Source organism: Ochotona curzoniae, unplaced genomic scaffold, assembly GCF_017591425.1.
Source record: "Ochotona curzoniae isolate NIBS_2020 unplaced genomic scaffold, NIBS_Ocur_1.0 patch425, whole genome shotgun sequence".
NCBI lineage: Eukaryota > Metazoa > Chordata > Mammalia > Lagomorpha > Ochotonidae > Ochotona > Ochotona curzoniae.
Genome location: NW_024467001.1, coordinates 163,790 through 169,789, shown reverse-complemented (window position 1 = coordinate 169,789; position 6,000 = coordinate 163,790).

Sequence of the window (6,000 nt, the reverse complement as noted above, 5' to 3'; positions counted from 1 at the left end):
GAAAGAGAAACAGAGTCATACACACACACTCATGCACAAAGAGATTTTTTATTTGCTGATTCACTTCCCAAGTGGCAACAATAGGTGAAGCCATGGTGAGGCAGGAGCCAGAAACGACACCGATATCTCCCACGTGGGTGACAATGGCTCAAACACTGGGCCGTCACCCGACACCTTTCCAGGTGCGGTATTCGTGACTGGATTGGATACAGAGCAGCCAGGGCTTGAACCAACACTCCCATGTGGATCCCTGCATTGCAAGCAAAGGTTTCGTCCATGGCACCACAATGACAACTCCAAAGATGTCCTTAAAGATGCGCGTAAAATTATGTAGGGTTGGGGCTGGCACATCGGCATCAGCATCCCTTAGGGTGCCAGTTCAAAGTCCCAGCTGTTCCACTTCCTAGTCAGCTCTCTGCTTACGGCCTGGGAAGGCAGTGGGTTCCTTGGGCCTCTGCGTGCATGTGGGGAACCTGAAAGAAGCTCCTGTCTTCCAGCTTTGCCTCAGCTCAGCTCTGGCCATTGCAATGGTCATTTAGGGAGTAAATCAGCATATGGAAGAGCCCTGTCTCTCCTCCCCGAACATCAGCTTTTCAAAGAAAAATGATGTAGGGATAAATTGTAGTTATGTCTCAGATTTCCTTTAAAATATTCCAGGGAAGAGAGACATCAGTTAAAACAAAGACCAGGTGGCACCTGCATTGTGGTGCAATGGGTTTACAAACAATCGTTCAATGTGACTTGTTATTTGTACTGTCCTATCATCTCTAAGATAAAAGTCTGAAAAGAGAATTTCTGGATTAAAAAAAAAAAAACAGACATTTTGGCACCAGGGGGAGCTGGTTGACCATGAATTCCCCTGGCAGTGTATACTTTAAAGTAAACCCTCTCCCTTGGCAGTTTCAGCTTTGCAAAGCACCTGGACACACAGTTCTTATTTGACACCTGGAACCCCAAATCCCTAAAGGGGACTCTCATCATGGAAATCCCACTCCAGCCTCCTGCATTTTTTCAAAAATAATTTCTATTTATTTGGAAGGCAGAGCAAGAGAACACACACACACACACACACACACACACACACACACACACACACACACACAAGTAGTTCTTCCATCTGGTTCACTATCCAAGAAGCCACAGGACTGGGCCAGGCTGAAGCGAGGAGGCAGGAACTCCCTTCAAGCGTCCTACATAGATGATAGTCACCCAAGTTCTTGGGCCATCATTTGCTGCTCTCCTAGGTGCATTAGCAGGGAGCTGAATTAGAAGTGGAGCAGCAGAGCCTGGCACCTGGCGTAGTGGTTAAAGTCCTCGCCTTGAACGTGCTGAGATAAATATGGGCGCCTGTTCTAATCCCGGCAGCCCCACTTCCCATCCAGCTCCCTGCTTGTGGCCTGGGGAAGCAGTTGAGGATGGTCCAAAGCCTTGGGATCCTGCACCCATGTGGCAGTCTTGGAAGAAGTTCCTGACTTCAGATTGGCACAGCTCCGGCCGCGCCTCAGTTTTAGCAGTGGAGAACAGGTATCCGTTTATTTTTATTGTTTATTACCCAGAAGACGACGCTGATGGACTAAGCCTCGCAGCTCAGCTCTTCCGCTGCCACCTGTGGGCCGGGCGAGGGGCGCCCATCAGGGGTGTTCCCAGTCCAGCAGCCGCGCCCTGGGCTCCAAGCCCAGGCCTGTACCCCCTCCCCGCACCCTGGGCTCCCCTGAGCCCGGGGCCTGTACCCCCTCCCGGCCCCACACCCGTGCCCTGGGCTCCCCCGAGCCCGGCCGGCGCCCCCGCTTGCCTTCTAGTACTGGGACAGCCCCGTCAGCCCGCCATGCTGGTAGGCCCGCTCCCCCTGGTAGGTGGAGTCTTGCGACATCGATCTGAGATTTAAACAGCCACTTGGGGAGTGACCAAGAGGATGGAAGATCTTCCTCTCTGTCTCTCCTCCTCTCTGTATGTCTGTCTTTCCAATAAAAATAAATAAATCTTAGAAAAAAAAAAAAGTGGAGCAGCCAGGCCTAGAACCAATGCAAACATTGGCTTAACCAGCTGTGTTACACCAGCTCCACCCCTGCATTCTTTCACGTGGACAACTGACATTTCCCATACTGGTAAGGTGTCATCTCCTTTAAGTCTCTGACAGGTCGTTTCGGTGAGGATGGCTCCACCTCAGCTTCCTTGGCTATGACTTGGCCAATTATCGCATCATCTGCACCCTGACCCCAGATGTTGCCAAGATAGCCCCACCCCTGGACTTCTGCTGCAAGTGGATGAAGGGGCTGCTGCGTTTGCCACAGAGCATCATGCTGGAGTGCATAGGCCTTGGACTCGAACTAGAATCCCCCGCTGGACTCCCTGAAATTCCTTTATCCCTCCGAGATTTGGGTATCTCAGATAGCCTGAGCTGTAAAATGGGTACCTTTCTACCAACTGGGGCTGGTGAGCGTCTTGTCTGATGGAGCACACGTGAGACAGCAAGCACCCAGACTGAGACATGGAAACTTTCGGTGATTTTTATCAGGCTGCTACAACGTGGAGGTGAGATGCGTCCAACTTGCCAAGCCTGTTAGCCCACTGCACTGTTTATTCTCTTTCTCAATATATAGATGTATCTGTCCTTTTTCAGTCTTATCACCTGACAGTCACCATGACCAAGCATTTCTGGGAAGCTGTATTTGGGAGATGACAGCCTGAGATTTATCTGGGAAAAATCTATTTCAGCCACTTGACTCAGTTGTCACAAAACAAGTCACGTTTCAGACCCAAGGAATGTAAACTTGTGTTCACCTGCTGTGGCAGTAGACCTGAGCCACGGCTCCAGGCATGTGCTTTGAACCCTGCCAGGAAAAACAATAATTGGGGCCCGGCCAGCTCTGTGTCAGGAAGGACTCAACTGGTTGCCAAGTAACAGAAAACCCAGCTTAAACAAAAGAGGAATTTGTCAGCTGGTGAAATACAGGTCAGTCTGATTCACAAGGATTAAGAATCAATATGGGACCCCCAACACCGGCATGGTGGCCTAGCAGCTAAAGACCTCACCTTGAACCGTATGAGTACTGGTTCTAATCCCGGCAGCTCCACTTCCCATCCAGCTCCCTGTTTGTGGCCTGGGAAAGCAGTCAATGACGGCCCAAAGCCTTGGGATCATCATCCATGTGGGAGACCTGGAGAAGGTTCCTGGCTTCTGGCTTCAGATCAGCACAGCACCAGCTGTTGTAGTCACTTGAAGAATGAGTCATCGGGGGCCCGGCAGCGTGGCCTAGCAGCTAAAGTTCTTGCCTTGAATGCCCGGGATCCCATATAGGCGCCAGTTCTAATCCCAGCAGCTCCACTTCCCATCCAGCTCCCTGCCTGTGGCCTGGGAAAGCAGTCGAGGACGGCCCAAAGCCTTGGGACCCTGCACCCGTGTGGGATACCCGGAAGAGGTTCCTGGCTCCTGGCTTCGGATCGGCATAGCATCAGCCGTTGTGCTCACTTGGGGAGTAAATCATCGGATGGAAGATCTTCCTCTCTGTCTTTCCTCCTCTCTGCATATCTGACTTTGTAATAAAAATAAATAAATCTTAAAAAAAAAAAAAACAGAGTGAGTCTTCGGACAGAAGACCTTTCTCTTTGTCTCTCCTCCTCTCCGTATATCTGATTTTGCAATAAAAATCAATAATACATCTTTTAAAAATATACATTAAAAAAAAGAATCAGTATCAGGTGTTGTGCCCTCAAGCTGTGGCTGCATGAGAGCAGCACAGAAAGTATGTAAAGGAATGAGCATGGCGGCGGAAGCGTGGCACACAGGTTAAGCTGTGTCTTAGGATGCCAACATGGAGTTCTGATTTGAGTTCCAGCTACTCTGCTTCCAATCCACTTCCCCACTGATGCTCTGAGAGGGTTTGGTTTCTGACACCCGTGTGGGAGACTTAGCTGCAGTTGCCGCTGACTTCAGCTTGGCTCAGCCAAGGTGGTGATGGGCACTGGAGCAGTGAACCAAGAGAACTATCTCTCTCCCTCTTTAAAAAAAAAGTGCCAAGCATATCTGCATTCCAATATAAATTGTGACAATGGATAGTAGACTGCATTCAGTCCATGGCTGCGGTTTGCCGACTCCTGGATTAAGAAGACAACCCAGAAAAATGGAATTGAATAAAGATGTAAAAAAAAAAAAAGACACATCCAAAAATATCCATTCAAATTCCCAGACTCTCCAGAGTAATCTGCCTTTTCTGCTCTCTTCAAACAAAGGGTGGTGAGGTGACTGGCCTGGGCCAAGCATCCTGCCTATGTGGCTAGAACAGAGTCTCTCTGTGGATCTGCCTAGTCCATAAGCTATTCAAACCCAGGACCTTAAAAAAGGTGTAGGGTCGGGCAGCGCAGTGATGCGGCCAGCTAATCCTCTGCCCTGTCGTGCCAGCATACCGTATGGGTGCCAGTTCGTATTCTGGCTGTTCCACTTTCGATCTAGCTCTCTGCCTATGGGCTGGAAGAGCAGCAGAGGATGGTCCAAGGCCAAGGGACCCTGCACCCATTTGAGAGACCCAGAAGAACTTTGGATCAGCTCAGCTCTGCCTGGGTAGTGAACTGGCAGATGTAAGACCTCTCTATCTCCCTTTTTCTCTCTGTTAAGTCTGCCTTTCCAATAAAAACAAATAAATACATTTGTTGAAAGATTTACTTATTTTTATTGGAAAGTCAGATTTACAGACAAAGGAAAGATTTTCTATCCACTGATTCACTCCCCAAGTGGTCGCAATAGCCAGAGCTGAACCTATCTGAAGCCAGGAGCCAGGAGCTTCTTCCAGGACTCCCATACAGGTGCAAAGTCCTAAGACCTTGGGCCTTTCTCTACTGCTTTACCAGGCCACAAAGTAGGGAGTTATATGGGAAACGGAGCAGCCAGGACAAGAATCGGCGTTCATATGGGATTCTGGCAGATGCAAGGCGAGGACTTTAGCCACTAGGCTACTGTGCTGGGCCCCAAAATAAGCATATCTTAAAAAAAAAAAAACCTAAAGTGTAGTGTATGCTGGCATGTTGATTTGCTACAGTTCTTGCTTTTTCTTTCTTAATATATTTCTTTCTTTTCCTTTTTTTTTTTTTACAATTTCTTGGGCATTCAGGATTATTCATGGTTTAAGACCTTTGGACTTGCTTGCTTTGTTCTTTTCCTTTTTTTTTTTTTAAGATTAATTTATTTGTTTGAAAAGCAGAATTATAAAGCAGGGACAAAGAGGGAAAGAGAAAGACACAGGGACAGAGAACTTCCATGTGCTTGTTCACAGCCCAAATGCCCACAATGGCTAGAGCCGAGCGGGTCTGAAGGTTTCCCATGTGGGTGCAGAGGCCTAATCTGGGCTGTGTTCCACTGCTTTCCAAGACTCCATTAGCAGGGAGCTGCATTGGAAGTGAAACAGCCAGGATTAGAACCTGTGCTCATATGGGCTGCTTGGGACCAAAAGCGGTGGCTTTTACCCACTGTTCCACAGTGCCAGCCCTTGGACTTTCAATGATACAAGATAATATGTGGTGTCTGCTGTTTTGACACAGCAGGGTGTTTTTTTTTTTAAGATTTATTTATTTTTATTGGAAAGGCAGATATACAGAGAGGAGGAGAGACGGAGAGGAAGATCTTCTGTCCGATGATTCACTTCCCAAGCGAGCGCAACGGCCAGAGCTGTGCCGATCCGAAGCCAGGAGCCAGGAACCTCTTCCTCCAGGTCTCCCACGTGGGTGCAGGGTCCCAAGGCTTTGGGCCGTCCTCGTCTGCTTTCCCAGGCCACAAGCAGGGAGCTGGATGGGAAGCAGGGCCACCGGGACCAGAACCGGTGACCATATGGGATCCCGGGCGTGTGCAAGGCGAGGACCTTAACCACTATGCTATCATGCTGGGCCCGACATAGCAGGTTATGCCACCACCTGTAACAGATGCATCCCAGATGGAGGGCTGAGTCACGTCCTGCTTGCTGTGCTTCTGATCCAGTTCTCGCTTCTGCCCCTGGGAAGGCAGCAAAGAAT